General features: G+C 40.6%; 1 protein-coding gene and 1 pseudogene across 9 annotated transcripts in view; both read right to left on the bottom strand.

Annotated features, from left to right (window-relative positions):
• The window catches only part of PTPRM (protein tyrosine phosphatase receptor type M), an 827,815-nt gene that overhangs the window by 713,241 nt on the left and 94,950 nt on the right, over positions 1 to 19,624 (bottom strand). The gene's annotated exons all lie outside the window — the stretch shown is intronic.
• Positions 15,440 to 18,307, bottom strand: LOC118989979 (nucleolar complex protein 3 homolog; annotated as a pseudogene).

Here is a 19,624-nt window from a genome sequence, read left to right as displayed (position 1 = left end):
ACAGGACAGTTAATGTTTAAAGTACATAGAGATATTATTTGAGGACACAAGATAACAATGAGGGGTTCTATGGCCTAGGGCTCTGGGGCGGTAGCCATGCCCCGAGGGGCTGGAAAAAGAGATTACTCTGACATTTGGAAGGTGTGCTTGGTTGGTGTCAGATGAGTACAAGATTTATCAGGATGATGACTTAGGAATTATATAATGTCTAGTCACTGGGGTGTACACCTGTAACTAATGTAATATTGTATGTCAACTGCACTTGAAAAATAAAAATTATTTAAAGTCAAAAATAAATAAATATAAATGATTTTGGAAAAAAAGTTAGGTGAGGTACAAAAAGACAATAGATGGGCTCACTTAAAGACTGACTTTTGTCAAGAAAGCTACAGGCCTATAACGTAACTACTCATCACGGCCTGTTTTCAGTCAGGCATGTTTCATTCAGACCACCCTATGTCACTGCTTTAGGTCTCTGAGCTGAAAAGGCCTCCCATGCAGGTCTCCATGACTCTGTCAGGTTCAGTGTGTGGCCCCTTTTTCAGCCACAGCGGAAACTTTACCGGACTGCTACATGAATGTTTATATAGATCCCAGTTCTTTCCTTCTATTGGATATAACTTTGCTACTTGATTCAACAATGATTATGAAAAAATATTATTGTCATAACTAATAACTATGTTCATGATCATTTTAGAGTAATACACATTTTCTTTCTGTGTTCCAGAGTCTGACTTTATAACATCAAGCATGCTACAACATAACTTCTAGATCAAAAATATACTTTGAATCAAAGTAAGCTTTAACAGAGAGGGAAGGAGGAAGGGAAGGAGGGAGGGAGAAAACCTATACACAGGAAGCTTTTTATTGTATTACCAACTTTTTATAAATTAGCTGCACTGTCTAGTGCAGTAGCCACCAGACACATAGGGCTACTGAGCAATTGAAAGGTGGCTATTCCAAACTGTGACATAGGTGTAAAATACATAACAAATTTGGAAGTGTAGTTTTAAAAAATGTAAAATATCTCATTAATAGATTTTATATTGATGACAAGTTGAAATAATACTATTTTGGATATTTAGGTTACATGTATTCTATACATCAAATATGTATTCAATGTATAGAATACATGTTTGATGTATAGAATACATTAAAATATGTAATTAAATTATATGAAAATGTTTTACTTTTAAAATGTGGCTACTTGAAAATGTTAAATTTCAATTATGGTTCACATGGTATTTCTATTGGACAGTGTGGTGTTACAGACTAGTGCTGATGTGGTCTGTGAGGCAATTCAGCCAACCATCAGCTTAAACAAAGATGTAAGACGGCATGCACTCCCTCCCTACCTCTCTCCTGTGAGTGGGGCAGTGAGAGGGAACAGCACAGCAATCAGTCAGGAAGGTTGTTGAAACAATGGATTCAGCTCATTGCATTAACCTTATATCTGACATTTAACTCTCCCAAAAATTTCCTCTACTTCACTGCTCCTCCCTGTGAAAAGTTTCCAAGCAAACCATAACCTGGTCTCTCAAGAAGCGATCATACACTTAGATCAGTTAAACTGCGGCAATCACCACTGCTCCAGAAATTCTGAATCCAAACAGGCATGTGAATAGACAGGTGCCTGTAGGAATTCATGAAGCTCTCTCAGGTCAAACACACAGCAGGACTTCAGCACACATCAGGCTGCCCTGCCCCCATGTGTGCACTCCCTGTTAGCACTACCACCGACAGAGGGATGGTCTCCATGAAGGGGTTGGAGAATGGTTTGTTGAATTCTAGCCCTACCCCTACTAAAGCTCTCCACTGCTTCAGTTGCTTCCCATCTTCCTGCCCTTGCCTCCCTGGGTTTCTACGATAATTGGAAACTTGTGTTGGTCATTGAACATTCACAGCATGGTGCATGGGCAGTCTCTAACATATCTTGAGGAAAACAGACTTACCATTTTCTTGGAACAGTTTCAGGATACAGAGACACTCATTCATACATTCAAAAAATATTTACAGAGGTCCTACTATGTGCCAGGTGTTGTTATAAGGTATATGGCACACATTGTGGAACCAAAAACACAGAAAAAAGGATCCCCTGTTCAAATACGTAGACAGACAAAAAATAAGGAACATAACAGAAAGGTGAATTACACAGTGTTCTCAAAGGTGGCAAGTGCTGAGCAAAGAAAAGCAGAGCCAGGGAAGGGAAGGCCTGGGACTGGGGGTGCACAGAGCAAGCAGTTATATGGGGCACCCAGTAGAGCTTCACTGAGAGGGCGGGGAGACCTTCCGGAATGAGGAGGTGGGGAGACCAGCATCCTGCAAGGGGGCTGTGGCCGCAGGGGTCTAAGTGAGGGGCATGGCTGGATGAGGGGTAAACTGACAAGAGGACACAGAGGTGACAGGGCCAGACAGGGCAGGACTCAAGGTCATTGTGAGGACTTCATTCCCCTTGAGAGGAGAACCTGCTGGTAGATTTTGAGCAAAGGAATGATTTGCTCTGACATCTGGTTTGAAGGAATCACCCTGCCTTTTGTTGCAGACACTATGGGGGCCAAGGGTAGAAGCAGGAAATATTTAACTAAAATGTGTTAAAAACGGTTGTAATTGAAAGTAAAACAACAACAAAGAAATAAAAAAAGAATAGGAATCGCAGTTTCTGATCTGGAGTGAGAGAAAGGTTACCAGTGAAGTAACCTTGTGAAGTGGGAGTGAAGTGGGAGAAGAGGGGGGAGCACACGTTGCCAGGACACGAAAAGGTGTCTTTCCTACTGTTCACTGAAGACCGGGTGTGGGGTTCAGCGTCCGCACACACGCCTGCAGCAAGCTCCTCACTGCTCTTGTCCTTTGACAAAGGACCACTTTCACAAGAGTCCGGCTTTCCTTTTCACATGAAAGAAACGCTTTCTCTAAAAGCAAACAACTTACAACAACAGAAAAAGAAAAAAAATGAACAAAATTGACCCTGGTAATTCCAACCTGATTCAACATTTTGTGTGGACTGCCTTTAGGTTGCCTTTGAGCGGGAAAATGTGAGCATGTAAAGGAAAAAAATTAACAGTATAAATAAACATTAATACAGAACTAATTTTCTTAGTTCTCATTTCACTGAATAATTATACCTCTGGGCTACCATGAATAATTTATTAAGTAGCATCCAGTTTATATGTAGTCCTGCAACTTTTGCCCTCATTATGCAATTATTTGAAATTATTCCAGGGCAAACCATGGCTTAAAATGGACTTCCATGCAAACGTGTTTCCTATTAGTCGGTGGCTAGTTAACCAAATGTCTCTCAGGTTAACAAGAGACATTGAAAATGTTATGTAAAAATCTTCCTGAAATATGTTCAATGATTCATTAAAGTTCTAAAATGCCAAAATTCCTTTTATTTTTAGATTATACATACTGACCCTTAACTCGAGTTTTTAAGGCATATAAAACCATATATTTGCTTCTTGACTTCTTCACAGTTATCAGAAGCAGTCTATACTTCAACTGAAATCGTGGTTACAATATTATCCTCTTAAAACAGTTCCGTTTTGGTGGTTTGGGACTAAAGGCCACAGAAGAGTTCCACTTCACATTAAAACTGCCCTCACTTTTCGCTGTTATAGTAAAGCAATAAACAAAGCAGCACCAATTCATTAATCCTTAGAGGTGACCTGTTTGGGTAAGTCTAACATCGTGAAGAACCCTGACTGCACAGAATAAGTGGTCCTCCTCATTTTTCTGGCTGTTTCATGTTCTCTGTTACATTGCAGATCATTATAAAATGGCAATCTAATTACAACTATTAATTATGCCTGTGATTAATTTGAAATACCTGACAACATGTAAATGTACAGCGAGAGACAACACATAGCCTTAATGAATCCTAACACCTGAAACTGTTTGGCATCATTATCAGTCAAGTAACTCTTCTTAATTTCCTCTCAGCTGAGCATATTAATAAGTTGGTCCCTAGTATTATTTACTGAAAATGTCTTCAATACAAAGCAATTAATGTGCACTTGAACTATGGCCTAGCACCGCAAACTAGGTTCCCCTATCAGCCTCCCAGGCCAATCCTAAAATAAAACCATTAGGCCCTGCATTTGGCTTCCCTTTAATATGTTCCTATCCACCCTGCCCAGCACCCCACCCCCCTCAAAACATCTGCTGACTGCCATGGAACCTTGAAATACAGTAAGATTTACAAGCCCTTTGTGTACCGCTATGCAAATTGTTTATATTGGAAATAGTGGGGGAGTTTGATTGGGGGGATAAATAAAACAAGCATTCTGCGCCAAAAACACTAGGGTCCTCATCTGAAGGCTGTGTTCCTGAGAAATGGGACTGAGACATGGTGAGACCAGGACTAAAAGACCTAGTGGGTTTCAGAAGACTTGGCCCCTTGACTTCCACTACAGGAAGTGGAATTAGATCTGTATGATAGCCTGAGTATTGGCACAAAATGTTGTGAAGATCCTCTGGTCACTGGAGCCCTTCCCTTCATTAAACTAAAAAAGAACTGATAACCAAAGCATAAGGCTGCCCAGTGTCTATCCTAGCCAAAGCACCCTGGTAACTCAGCTCTCTTCAGGTTCAATTATGGTAAAAGGCAAGACTAACACAGATGTGAGTGTTACTACTGATTTAGCTTGGGTTTTCCTTTCCATCTGCTTTTCAATTTACCCCTACAAACAAGAATCCAGGTCTTTGCTCTGGGGAAGGAAGGGAAGAGAAGGGAAGGGAAGGGAAGACGGGAATAAAAAGGGAGATAAAGCATATATACAGGAGGTTAAGGGGAAAAGAGTAGAAGGGAAGGAAAGAAATGTTAAACCCAGGAATAAATGGTTTTTTTACCAAAACTTTCATTAATAGCTTTACCTCTTGTTTTCTCTTAATTAAAACATTATTTCATAAAATGGTATTTTAATAATATGTCTTTAAAATATTTTGTGGCATGTCTTTCTCCTAAGATCTAAACACACCCTGTCATTTTGCCATACATCAATATATCTCATTGTTTAAATCTAACAGAATATTTGCCACCTATGAGTCATAAATATTAACAAATTTAAATGCATCTGTTCTATAAATTCTGATTTGAGCATTTGTAGGGTAAGCATATTGATTTGAGGAAATAGCTCCAAATATCCTAATTTAAGTGCTCTTTTGAATCATGACACCTTCAAAAAGCAGCAGATCACTGGAAGACAGTATAGGCATAATTTGGTCTCCCAATTTTGAAACACTATCGAAACTGGAGTGGAGTTCTACTATGAAATGCCTGGACAAATGTGCAAGTTAATAAACAAAACACACATAAAGCATCCACTTACATGAAAATCTGAACAGATTCAGAATCATGAAAAATACAGATAAGCTAAAAATAAACCATAAACTATACAGTATCTCAAAAACAGATTGTGCCTGAGATTTCTACAAAGCAATACATGAACTTCCACTCCTTAGAAGGAAAATTGGTTGTCTGACTGACAGAGGCTGAGAAAATGTGATAATAACACCTACTTAATCGTCCATCTAAATGTAAAAGGAACACTCACCTTTGATGGCAAATTATACATGCAGGGATTCCTACTGGTAAATATATTCACTCTTATTAATGTCTTGGTGACAACTTCAAAATTTTTATCTCTGAGCTAGACCTCTTCTGCAGCCACCAGCCTACATATCCAATTTCAACCCTAACATCCTGATTCAGATGTCTTTGTCACCTCAAACTTAGAATACCCAAGACAAGCTTGAAATTCCTCATCACACCCCATGTCCCAAACCTGTTCCTCCCACAATCTTCAACTTCTCTATTAATGGCAACATCATCAATCCAATTGCTCAGGTCAAAAACTTTATGGTCAGTCTTGACCTGTCCTCTCCCAACTCAAATGTAGCCTTTCACCAAATCCTGCTCACTCTATCTTTAAAAAATATATCCAGAGACTGATTGGTCCGCATCACCTACCACCAGGTCCAAGCCAACTAAAATTCTTACACTGAATATTTCAGTAACTTCCCAATGGGTCAGTCACCTTGCTTCCTTCCACCTTGTCCTGGTACAGTCTGGTCCACAAAATGCAGTTAGAGTGATCTTTTAAAAAAGTGAGTCAGACCATTTGACACTATGGCACAAAAACTTCCAGCGGCTTCCCACAGTCACGTAAAGCCTTCCAGCACCCTACTAAACTTGAGCCCTGTTCCTTTTCTGAACCCTTCTCCCATGACTCTCCCTCACTCTCACTTGCTTCTGCAGCTCTGCTTTCACCACTCACTCTAGACAGGCTCACTCTTCTGCCTGGAACACTGCTTCCCCAACTATCTGCATGGTCCCCTTTCTAACTTTCATCAAATGTCAGGAGGCATGACCTGACCACAGTATTTCACATCTGAAACCATCTCATCTTCACTCATGTTCCTTTTCTGCCTCTCTCTGCTTTTTTTCCATAGCACTTGTCCCCATCTCTATACTAACTTATAGTAGCAGATTATGTTTTCTAAAAATAAAGCTCCAGCAATACGTCCAGACCCATATGTTCCTCTAGAAACTTGCCACTCCCAAAACAAAACGGGAGTCTATATGCCCTCCCCTTGAACCTGGGCCTTTGTGATTGCCTCCATTAATGTAGTATGGTGGAAGTGACTCCATGCAATTCCCAAAGCTAGAGCATGAAATGCAACGCAGCTTCTGCATGCCCTTCTAGGGATACTCCTTCTTAGAATCAAGCCTCTATGCTACAAGGAAAGCCAGGCCACGTGAAGAGGCCCATAGAGAGGAAAACCAATTCTCTCTCCACCCATCTTAGCCTAAACTGAGCTCCCAACCCAGAGCCAGCATCAACCTGCTTACAACAGGAGTGAGTCACCTAGAAGCACCTCCTCAAGCACAGGGCCACATATGTGGGGCCAGGGTGGCCACATATGTGGGGCCAGGGTGGCCACATAAGGCCCTGTGCTCACAAAAGCTTAATTTGGGGTTTAGAGCTGTGGTCAAAGTCTTGAAATTCCTAACAATTTTACCTTTGAAGTTGTATTCTGTACCTGAAGCCTGATGAGACAATGGATCAGGCACCAGGCACTTGGAGCCTTGGTTCCTGTATGGTCCCACATCTCCAGTGCCTAGCTTCCCTACCCACCCTCACTCAGTGACCACTGCCTCCTCTGTCCCAGGCAGGAGCCTTGGTGCAAACACAGGGAGGGAATCCTGTGATGTTTAGGGTACAGTGTGGCTTTCCCCATCCTGAGCTGGCTGCAGTGGCTCAAGGGACTCCATGTGGGCAAGCCCTCATCTACCCCAAATCCAGGTGCCAAGCACATCCATCATGAAGGTTGCCCTCCCTTGAGAGTTTCAGGTCCACTGCAGGTCAGGGTGGCAGGCCCAAGAGCACCCCTGCCCAGGGCACAGAGTGTCTGTCTTGGGGCTGACTGCTGGTGGGCTACTTGTGCAGAGTTGCAAGGCAGGACCCCAGGTGCCAGTGATGATCTGCATTGCCCAGTAAATATCCCCAAGTCCAAGGGAACCTGTCCATACAAAGTGAATAAAGACACATGACATATTGAGAAAGAGACTGTAGAATGAAGGGAAATGTCCTGTATTTTAATACCTTCAACAGCACTTTTCCTACTTGTCAAACAAGAGGCCTCTTACTTTCACTGTGCATTGGGCCTGCTCCAGCCTTCACATGAATTACCCCAGCTGATGCCACATGAAACCAAGATGAGCCTTCCCCCACTGAGCCCTGTCCTAACTGCAGATTCCTGAGTAAAAGCAATAGTTACTATGCTTTTCATTTGCTCAGTTTGGAGGTGGCTAGCTGTTCAGCAAAAGATAACTAACACACTTAGCTGTTTACCTTTTGACTCCTCCCCTCACCATATACCCACATAAGAGCACACGCATGACCTGTGAAGACAGTGATTTTAAGGGTGTTTTGCTCATTTCTGTATCCCCAGCACCTAGAATAGTATCTCACATACAATAGTTGCCCAATAAATATTGACTCAATGAACTGAAAGGTCCCATTCTAATGAAATGTTATCTTTAATTGGGGCTACCAATAAGGAGTCACCAGTATAGGAAAATTTACTAGTTTAAAATACTGAGGGGTAGCCCTGGTTGGAGTGGCTCAGTTGGCTGCGCATCGCGCTGCAAACCGAAAGGTCACACATCTGTTTCCAGGCCAGAGTACCTGCGTGGGTTGCAGGCTCTAAGCTGGGTCCCCATCGGGGTGCTTACAGAAAGCAATCAGTCAATATTTCTCCCCCTCTCTTTCCTTTTCCCTTCCCCTCTTTCTAAAATACAATAAAAATTTAAATAATAATAATAAAATACCGAGGGTTAAATAGTTGGAGAGTACGCAGTGTAAACCTGCTGGCAGCCGGTGTGTTCTGGAAGGGTGGGGTTTTCCCCCACAGCCATTAGTGGTCTGGTCATTCTGGAAAGACAGCACCAGGCAGGACTGCCCTCCCCACCCTGGCCAGCCAATTACCCCTCAGAAAACAAGGTCATGGCCTGTGACCACCATGCTCACCACATAGGCTTGCTGCGAGAAGCAGAGGGCATAATGCACTTATTTTTCAAAGATGGACATAGTATCTACTGGATGCAAAGACATATTCCAGGTCATTAAAAGAGATGCAAATATGAACAAGACACGGCCCTTAGCATTACTATTTTAGAAGATTATATATATGCATGTGGTTGGCAAACTATCCTGCCACTTTCAAAGAAAACCATCCGTGTTAGCAAAGATGACTATTCGGGCTCTTTCCATGATACTTCAGATGTCACTCAGTACTTACCCACTTAAGACAAAGAAGGTATAAACCAGGAGTCTACTAGGAGTACCACATGCTGGCAGTGTACCTGGTTTCCCATGCAGTAGGAGCTGCAATTCTGTAGCAGAAACATGCTCACCTTTCTGCAGCATCACTGGACCCTTCTGAACCACCCAGCGTGTTTTTATCTATGACTCCATCATTATGAATGGTTGGGTGAAAGATATTCTCCTGACCAAGTGTGGACCACGTTTCCACTTACTAGCCTGGAGACTGGCTAGAGACAGATTTCTTCATTTCTTGGCACATTCATTGTCACTACCTTCCCAAAGACTCCCCAATTTTTCGCCACCAAGAACTCAGGGCCAAGATCTTTACAGCAGCAAACTCACTGGCGAGAATCCCACATGAGCAGTGTAAATGGCACACAGATGCAGCTGACGGGAGAGACAGAACCAACTGCCAACCTCGGATCTTCTTTACTCTTCGTGGAATTCAGAAACTGAACCACATCTGTAACAGGAGCTTCTGAGAGCCACATCGGCGCTGCATTAGCTGGCATTATGAATATTCTGAGTGTCAGAAAACTAAATGAAGATGGATGCTAAATGCCATTTCTCATGAAAAGAAAAATCACTTTTTAAAAATAAAATCTTGTTGTCAAGCATCAATGCTTTCTTAAAGAGATCTTTCACTTCGCCTGTCCATCGCTCTGCCCTGTGCAAAGACTCTCATTCTCCTGGACGCCATCCTCCTGCTATCCAGCGAACTCTCCTGCCAGGAAGCCGGCAGGAGCACGTTACAAAGTGTGTCTAGTGGTAAGCTCAGAAAACCAGTGGGCACTTCTGGAGGGGAGCACAGAACTGAGACTCTCCTCAAGTCCTGTCCCTGGTGAGGACAGATCTCTGGGTGTTTAGGGAAGCTGATCTAAGTGTTGTGCTTAAGAATTCTGCTTGTCCCTGTACAATCCTGCTGTTTCCTGAGCAGCTACCTGCCAAGCATTGCTGTAGGTTCTAGAACGTCAGCTAAGTAAGGTAAATAAGACCTCTCCTCACTCGGAGCTTTCTTTTCACTTGGAGAAAGGACACGGATGATAATTAAGGAAACAAATAAAGGAATAAGATAACATCAGATTGTAGTGAAGGGCTTGTGCAGAAAAAGAATATGGAGAAGGTTATGCTGTGGATAAGGTGCTAGGGACGGCCACCATATATTCCCTTATTCAATAAATGTTTATTAAGTTCCCTAAGTTCCATGCATTGTTGTAGACACTGGGAATATAGAAGTGAAGGCAGAGGAGAGAATACACATCAAAAAGGTTCATGAATTTATAGACTTACATTCTGGCAGGAGGCAAACAAACAAACCAAAAGTTTAGTAAAATGGAGTAGATTCTGCTGAAAAAAGTAAAGCAGATGGATAGGAAGTGCAAAGACCCTGAGGCAGAAACAAAATTGGAAATGTCATCAGTGTGACTGAAGCATAGAGAATGAGGAGAGGGAAGGAGATGAGGCCAGAGAGGAGGCCCACACAAAAGCACTCCTAGAAGCCAAAGCAGGGCAGCCAATAGAGAAAGAAGATTCAGTGTCTGCTAATATTCACTATTCAGTCTATTTAACAGGAAAACTTCATATGACATAAACAGCAATTCTGCCCTCGGCTGTTCACTGAATCAACCGAATAATAAACTGAGCACCTACTATGTAAGTAAGACATTGTGCAGAGCCCTTTCTCTGTAAGCCATGTCAGGGCTTCATGTCTCAAATCCTATCCTATCAACAAAAACGCTTTATAAGGAGCAGAAAGCAAGCATTCCAAATAGATTAAACAGCCTAAGTATGCAATTCCTAATGTACCTGGAGATCACAAATGTGGAAACAGAAAGTAAAGAAGCCAGCTGATTCAAACTCAGTCTGAAGGTGAAATCAATAAAAAGTACCTGTATCAATCACTGAGCATTCTGCTACCCTCTGCACTTGGTTTGTTAAGTAAATATACAGGGTGGGGAAAGAGTAGGTTTACAGTTGTTCATATGGAAATAATACCAGAATAAACTGTTTGACATACGACTGTAAACCTACTTTTGCTCCACTTTGTCTCATGAAAGCAAGCTACATTTTTAAGGGGGTCTCAAGATTTTAAATAGATTCTTAGGACTCCTACAGATGGTTCTGGAGATAAAGAGGCAAAATCTGTGTGGCCTCATTTGAGTCGTCTCACAGCCCAAAACAGCATTTGACAATGAACAGCAAACGTCAGGGTACCCTTCCCAAAGGGACTAAAAATCTTCATTGTTCTTTCCTTGGAACAAGGCTTCCTGATACGCAGGGCAAGCCTCTTTAATCATGCCTGAAATACATTTCATTTTGCCACTGCTTTTGAGCAGCAACTCCATGAAAATCTCAGTCCACCTTGAACAATGCCTGCACAAGGCCTGTGCACAATTAAAATCCTAACGCCCCTCTCCTGGCTCAGCATGTGTAAAACCCACTGTGTAATCTGACTAGAATAGAGCATATGAAATGAATAATGGAGCTCATATGTGTAGTCTGTCATTTTGTATTACTGTGGTGTAGAGAAAAAAAGATGCAAACAGTTAGTGATGAGCGAGGTGAAGGAGGGAAATGAAAATGTCAAGAGCGCAAGGAAACTGTTAAATGGCACCAAATGCCTGGACAGGGAGTTTGTCTGCCCATGTGCTGCTTGTCTCCCTCAATCCATCACCAGAAAGGACACGCTACCTCAGGAGGAATGAACGTCCTAAGTCAGGAGGAGGGAGAGGCCCGCAGTCCCTGAGTGCCTGCGGCAATAGCAAGCCTGCCCTAAACTGTCAGTTTATGGGCTTCACTGTGATCTGGCTGCTGTCACCAGGAGATCCAGAAATAGCAGCACACAGGACTCCTGGCCTCCACACCCTGCTCACCATTTGGCAAATGCTAAAATCAGAGGGGAAGTATGATGATTTTAAGCAGCTTCTAAAGGACAAGTACTTTTAAAGGACACGTAGATAGATAGGGACATAGCTATCTCCTCTCAATCGTTTGTTCAATTAAGAATCCAAATTTTAGCGAAAAGACTCACCCCTTATCTGAAAATAGGTGGATAACAAGAAGTGGAGGGATTCCCAAGGGAAGTGGAAGAAAAATTGAGTTGTCTCTGCTTCATGTAGTCCACACCCACCTTAGAATAGTGAAAGGTGGGAAAAGCCAATGAAAAGAAGCTCAAAATGCGCAGCAAGATAAATTTGTTGCTACTGTAAGCTGACTACCCCTCAGGAGGATGAGTTTTAAGGTTTCAGAGAAAACTATTAGCACAAACAAATACCCTCCATGAATACAGAAACATTCCTAGTTCTCTGGAAGAACTACAGAAGTGCCACCAATCACTCCTGGAAAAAAAAGGCCAGAAGAGACAGAGCCCCCCAAACAAACCTACCTCCAAAAACATTATTAATGCAGAGTCACCAATATATGTTCATCAATATATGTCCCTGTTTAACACTTCAGCTAAAAACAGGGCCTTTGTCCTCTTTCCAGTGTGACGCTGAATTCTTTAACAGGGATGTATGTAGTGGTGGAGAAGGTGGGAAGGGGAAGAGAGAATATTTATTAAGTATTAATAATTCAATTACCCCAGGTAGTTGATATTAGTGATACTATTTCCATCGCAGTTGAAATACTGAGTTCTTTAGCCCCTTATGTTTCGTCAGTGTTTGTTTGTTTTAACTAACAGACTTCATTTTCTTAGTGCAGGTTTATGTCTATAGAAAAACTGAGCAGAAAGTTGACAGTTCCCACTGACTTCCTCTCCCTTTCTCCAAACTCAGGTTCCCTTATTATCAACATCTTGCATTGGTACAGCACATTTGTTACAAGGGATAAACTAGCACCAATACCTTATTATTAACTAAGTCTATAGTTTACAATGAGGTTCAGCTTTGTGTTGCACAGTTCTACCGGTTTTGTCAACTGTACTGTTGTACAGTTCTACTGGTGATGCCATGGATTCTCCCTTGGGCAGCCCCAGTGCCCTGAATATCTATGGAACTCCATCTATTCATCCCTCACCACAACCCCTAGCAACCACTGACCTTTTTTTCTCTTTCTTTAAATTGTGGTCAAATATACATAACATAACCATTTTAAGTGTACAGTTTTGTAGTGTTAAGTACATTCACACTGTTATGCAACTAATCTCCTGAATTTGTTTCATCTTTCAAAACTGAAACTCTAGAACCATTGAACACTAACTCCCCATTCCTCCCATCCTCCCCACAGCCCCTGGCAACCACCATTTTGTGTCTCAGTGAAACTGACTACTGTGGGTACCTCATACAAGTGGTATCACATAGAATTTATTTTTTTGCATCTGGCTTATTAGCACAATGTTTTCAAGGTTCATTCACATTGTAGCACATGTCAGAATTTCCTTCTATACACACACATGTATGCACACATATACATATACACATACTATATTTTATTTATCCATTCATCTATTATAAATATTATTGCTATAAAATGGGAAACAAATATCTCTTTGAGACCCTGATTTTTTTCTTTTATTAAATCATTTTATTGTTATTCTATTAGAGCTGTTCCAATCTCCCCTCTTTGTCCTCCTCCACCCACCACACCCCCCACCCCATCCCCACAGTCAATCCCCACACTGTTATCCATGTCTGTGGGTCATTCACACACATTCTTTGCCTAGTCCCTCCCCTCTCTTTCTACCATTATCCCCCCCTTTCCTCTCCCCTCTGGTCAATTTCAGTCTGTTCCATGTTTCCATGCCTGTAGTTCTATTTTGTTGGTTAGTTTATTTTGTTAATTAGATTCCTCTTGTAGGTGAGATCATGTGGTATTTGTTTTTTACCACCTGGCTTATTTCACTTAGCATAATATTCTCCAGTTCTATCCATGTTGTCACAAAAAGCAGGAGTTCCTTCCTTCTTTCTGCTGTGTAGTATTCCACCGTGTAAAAGTACCAAAGTTTTCTGATCCACTCATTTACTGATGGGCACTTAGGCCGTTTCTAGCACTTGGCTATTGTAAATAGTGCTGCTATGAAAATAGAGGTGCATAAGTTCTTTTGAATTTGGGATTTGGGATTCTCAGGGTACAGTCCAAGCAGCAGAATCTCTGGGTCAAAAGGCAGTCCTATTTTTATTTTTTTAAGGAAATTTTACACTGTTTTCTACAGTGGTTGCACTGGTCTGAATTCCCACCAACAATGCACTAGGTTCTCTTTTCTCCACATCCTCAACAGCACTGTTGTTTGTTGATTTATTAATGATAGCCATTCTGGCACATATGAGGTGATATCTCATTATGGTTTTAATTTGCATCTCTCTGGTGGCTAGTAATGTTGAGCAACTTTTCATACATCTATGGGCCATCTGTATGTCCTCCCTGGAGAAGTGTCTATTCAGATCTTTTTCCCATTTTTTAATTGGATTGTTTGTCTTCCTGGTGTTGAGTCGTATGACTTCTTAATATATTTTGGAGATCTAACCTGTGTCCAATGTATTATTGGCAAATATATTCTCCCATAGAGTTGGTTCCCTTTTCATTTTGATGATCATTTGTTTAGCCGTGCAAGAAGCTTTTTAGTTTGATGTAGCCCAATTTGTTTATTCTTTCTTGTACTTCCCTTGACCTAGGAGATACACCAGCAAAAATATTGCTGCATGGTACATCTGAAGTTTTCCTTCCTATGTTTTCCTCTAGGACTTTTTATGGTGTCACAACTTAATTATTTTATCCAGTTCATTCTGGTATATGGTGTAAGTTGGTGGTCAAGTTTTATTTTCTTACATGCACCAGCCCAGTTCTCCCAACACTACTTATTGAAGAAGCTATCTTTACTCCATTGTATGCTCATGCCCCCTTTATCAAGTATTAATTGACCATAGAGACTTGGATTTATTTCTGGCCTCTCTATTCCATTCCACTGATCTATGTGTCAATTCTTATGCCAGCATGAGACTGTTTTGATTATAATGGCCTTGCAGCATAGTTTGATATGGTGCATTATGATCCCTCCTACTTTGTTCTTCTTTTTCAAGATTGCTGAGGCTATTTGAGGTCTTTTACCATTCCATATAAATGTTTGAAATATTTGTTCTAGATCCGTGAAATATGCCATTGGTGTGGCATTCTACATGTGCAGGGGGAAAAAAAGACCTTCCCTGGGTACCCTCCACCCTTAAAACAGAATAGTATGATCTGGGGCTGGTTTTCTTCTACCCTGGAGTTATTCTTCCCTCATCACCCTCCAGAGCATGTCAGAAAATGTGAAGAGCTTCTGAGAGACTAGAATCACAAACTTTCTTTGAAAGTAGCCATAATGAACACTCATTCTTTTTTTCCAAAGGCTAAATTACTTAAATTGTACTATATTTTTAGGACTATAAGATGCACCAGACCATAAGACACACCTAAGGTTTTAGAGGAAAACCAGCAAAAAATTAAAGCAAAAAATGTGGTAAAATATTTAATAACCTGTGACCCTGCTCCACCACTGGCCCTCCAAAGCAAGCAAGGTAAGCTACTCTCGGACATACCCCCATTTTTCTCCCAAATTTGTGGGGTACGTCTTATAATCCAAAAAATAAGGTATATTAAATCTTTAAAAGCTAACATCATTAAAAAAGAAATATAAGGGGAGGCAAAGGCTTTTGATTACCCTTTCTGAAGGAAAGAACATTTTCAGAATTAGGACACAATCCTGTACCATGCAAAGGGTAATTCCTCCTCTGTTAATTTTCTCAAGAAGTTTCCCTCCTATAAAAAGAGAAGGTTGTAAGTGAAACATTATCTTTATGTGCATCTACACAAATACATTAATGTACAGGAAAGTCCACTGGCTCTTCCTTCTTCTACTTCTGCAGTGATGGTTTAAAGTGTCTGGTGAAATCGAAAGGTAAATGAGCAACAACTTCATTGCAGTCTTCTGTTTACTTGATTTAAATCTTCATTTCAAAAATGAATCTCTGCCCTGGCTGGTGTAGCTCAGTGGATTGAGTATGGGTGACGAACCAAAGGGCTGCCAGTTCAATTCCCAGTCAGGGTGCATGCCTGGGTGGCAGGCCAGGTCCCCAGGAGGGGGCATTCGAGAGGCAACCACACACTGATATTTTTCTCCTTCTCTTTCTTGTTCCCTTCGCCTCTTTCTAAAAATAAATAAATAAAATATTTTTAAAAAAGGAATCCCCTTGCAAAACTTTAACTTTATCTTTTGGTGGGGGCAGGGCTTGAGGTTTAAACAGGAGGATTGAATGTCATTGCTGCAATGCTAGAAACCTCAAAAAGTTTTATAGTAGACCTTCAGCTCAACTCTGGTTTGAGTGCTTCAGAGCCTTCCAAAAGGTGAGCTGCAAATCTCTGCACTATGGGATGCAAATGTCACAGTACTGCACGCAGTTCCCAAACAGCAGTGTTCTGAGTATTACAGTACTTAGGTTCTTCCAGCTCAGGAAGGAAAACCCTACTTCCCTGAGATTCTTTGTCAAGCAACAGATCTGTCTTGGGGAAAGAATGCATTAACATTCTATTAGTTGCTAAAATGCCAATGCTTGAATTTGGAAGAACATGAAGAACAAGGGTAAAGGGGCTCTTGATGAAGGCAAGTGCTCACTGCTGAGAAACGTGCTTTCTGCACTTAGCACGACATCAAGGCATTGGAGCACAATCTCAATCCCCTACATTGGTAGCATCTGCAAGTGTTTTGTAACATGTGTACAGAATTTCATTGGATCAATATTCAGAACATCATGCTGCTCAGAAAGAATATGAAAAGCAATCTGCACACAATGATGACTTTCTTGATAGCTTAGGTTACCAGAGTCAATGAGGTTATGTAGAACTACTAATAAATCATCAAAAAACTCCACATTTATAAGGTGAGCAAACTTGACAAGACCTTCCAGAACTGCTGGCAGGAGAGATGACCTCTGAGTCTTTTTTAATATTCTGAAGTAGATCACAAAAACAATATCTGAAGCCTCCATGTGCAATTTTTTTTCTCAGTACTTTCTGCAGCTTCTACCTCCCGAAGCTCTCTAGTTTCTCTTCTGCTTTTTCCACATTCTCTGAATTCTTGACACTTTCTCTTTTCCTGGAAAAAAAAGCCTTTTCATGTTTTTTAGTGAACTTTTTTAGTTTATTAATGTCCTGTCTTTTTCATTTCTATTCCCTTGATTTTTAGGCACACAAATGTTTTTAACATCTCTGGCCTAATGTTAATTTCATAATTTCTGCCCTTCAAAAAATCAGAAATCAATTATTTCAAGGAATGAATATTTCCTTCAAATATTTCTAATTTATCTTGTTTAAAAAGTCCCTTTACTGCCTCACAGCACATGTCAGATACCAATTTTGACATGTCATTCATGAGAGGGACAATCGGTACAACGATGTTGTGAAAGCTGAAATGAGGTAGTGCCACCAACGGCTCACACAGGCTCTTCACAGCCACTTCGGCCAACACTTTGTGTGCTTTTAAGGAAACTGCATGATGTTTTTAAGCTTCCCTTGCTTCCAGTCTTTAACCATTTGCTCCAAAATTTCCAAATAAAGTTTATATTGGCTAAAAAGGCCTTCTTCTAATTCTCTTAACTTTTAGGTTTCTTTGCAAAATTTGGTAGATTTTTCTGCTTCTGTTAGGGGTTGGATTTTATACGCAGGTGTAGTATCTTTAAATAATTCCATCCGAGAAACTATCACTAGCTTTCAAACAGTAACAGTCACAAAAGGATCCTGTTCCATCAGCATTAAATGTAATTCTTTCCATTTTATAACATTACTTTCTGGATCTGATAAAATGGCACACACCAAGCCAGCAATATGAAGTTTCTTCTCCTACAGTTTCTTTTTTCTCTCAATTAAATGTTCTATGGTGTGCTCTCGAACAGGATCCTCACTATTCTCTTCCTCGGGTTCCATCTCTTTTTGGATCCTTTTCTTCTTGGCTAGTGTCAGTAACTGGCTTTTCCCTGGTCTGTGGGATTACAGCACTTCTATCATTGATAGAAAGCAAGTCAATAAATTCCTTCTCGTGCAGTTTGCAGAGATCTTGGTATTTTTCGTATTGATCTATAATATGCTCATGCTTTCATTTTTTGACATGAACAGGCTCACTAGAAGAAAGATCTCTCCTTAGAAAAGATGCTCTTTGTCCCAAATCCTTCACTAAGTGTAAGTCATCTTCATCCATCATAACTAAAGGAAGAGCTTCCTTTTCTTCCTCCTCTTCCCTCTCAATCCTTTTACCTGGTCATTTTTCTTTGGGTCCTCCAGGAGAATGGGTTTCTTAGACACATCAACATTTACAGCTTGCCTTGGTTTCTTCTGTTCTTTTCAGTACTTCTTGAGATGTTCTTGTTTAAATTGTTTATTTTTACCTTGTTTCCAAGTTTGACTCTACTAGTTTTAAGCAACTTCCTAAAGCTTGAGACCTGTATTTTATTTCTTCTCACCTTCATCCTTAAATCCAAAGGAAACTCTGGCCCAAGAAGTTCACCAGGGGTAGGAATAGTCCATAAATCCTGATGGGAAGACACATGTGTTGCAGCCGCAACACTGCCGAGACTCTGATTTCAATTCTTTTTAGTATGTAACCAGAAGTGGGATTGCTGCATTATATGGTAATCCTATATTTAGCTTTTTGAGGAACCACCATACTATTTCCCATAATGGCTATATCATTTAAATTCCCACTAACAGCGCACAGGGGTTCCAATTTCTCTGCATCCTCACCAACACTTTCATTATTTTTTCAATTTGAATAGTAATTGTCTCAAAGGGTGTGAGGCATTATTGATCTTTTCATTGTCTCTATAGGTTTGCCTTTCTCAGAATGTCATTAGTTGGAATCACATAGTACATAGACTTTACAGTCTTCTTTTTACCTAGAAACGTGTATTTAGGGCTCCTCCATGCCTTTTTGTGGCTGAAAAGCTTATTTCTTTTTATTGCTGAATAATATTCCACAGCACAGATGTATAACAGTTTGTTTATCCATTTACCTATTGCAGATCACCTTGGTTGTTTCCAATTTGGGGCAATTACAAATAAAGTTGCTATAAACAGTCATGTGCAAGTTTTGTATGAATATAAGTTTTCAGCTCATACCAAGGAGCACAACTGGTGAATCATTTGATAAGAATATGCTCTGCTCTGTAGAAAACTGCCAGGCTGTCTTCCACAGTGGCTGTACCACTGTGCATTCCTACCTGCAGTATGTGAGAATTCCAGTTGCTCCATACCCCTTGACAGCCTTCAGTGCTGTCAGTGTTTTTGATTTTAGCCATTTTGATAGGTGTATGATCGTACTAATGCTGTTTTAACTTGCCATTCCCTAATTATGTATTACAGTGCTCGAACATCTTTTCATATGCTTACTTACCATCTGAATATATTCCATGCTGAGGCATCTCTCAAGATATTTTGCCAATTTTTCATAGGATAGTTTGTTTTTGTACCGAGTTTTAAAAGTTCGTTGTATACTTTGAATATTAGTCCTTCATTGGATATGTGTTTTGCAAAGATTCCCTCCTAGTCTGTGGCTTGTATTGACATTCTTTTAAGAATTTTTTTGCTTTTGAGAGTACTTTTTGCAGAAGTTTTCAAGTTTCATGAAGTCCAACCTATCAATTTTTTTTCATGGATCATGTTTTTGGTGTTGTATCTGAAAAAGTGTCTCCAAACCCTCATGCTGCTATAATTTCCAGAACTATCAGTATATTACTGAGAGACTATGGTTAAGGCAGTGAGACAGTGAGAGACACAGGTCACCTAAATTTTATCCTATGGTATCTTCTGGGATTTTTATAGTTTTGCAATTT

Source organism: Sturnira hondurensis, unplaced genomic scaffold (assembly GCF_014824575.4).
Source record: "Sturnira hondurensis isolate 20B ecotype Veracruz unplaced genomic scaffold, ASM1482457v3 Scaffold0006713, whole genome shotgun sequence".
NCBI classification, from domain to species: Eukaryota; Metazoa; Chordata; class Mammalia; order Chiroptera; family Phyllostomidae; genus Sturnira; species Sturnira hondurensis.
The sequence above is the reverse complement of the archived record's forward strand: the minus strand, read 5'-3'. Positions and strand labels throughout refer to the sequence as shown.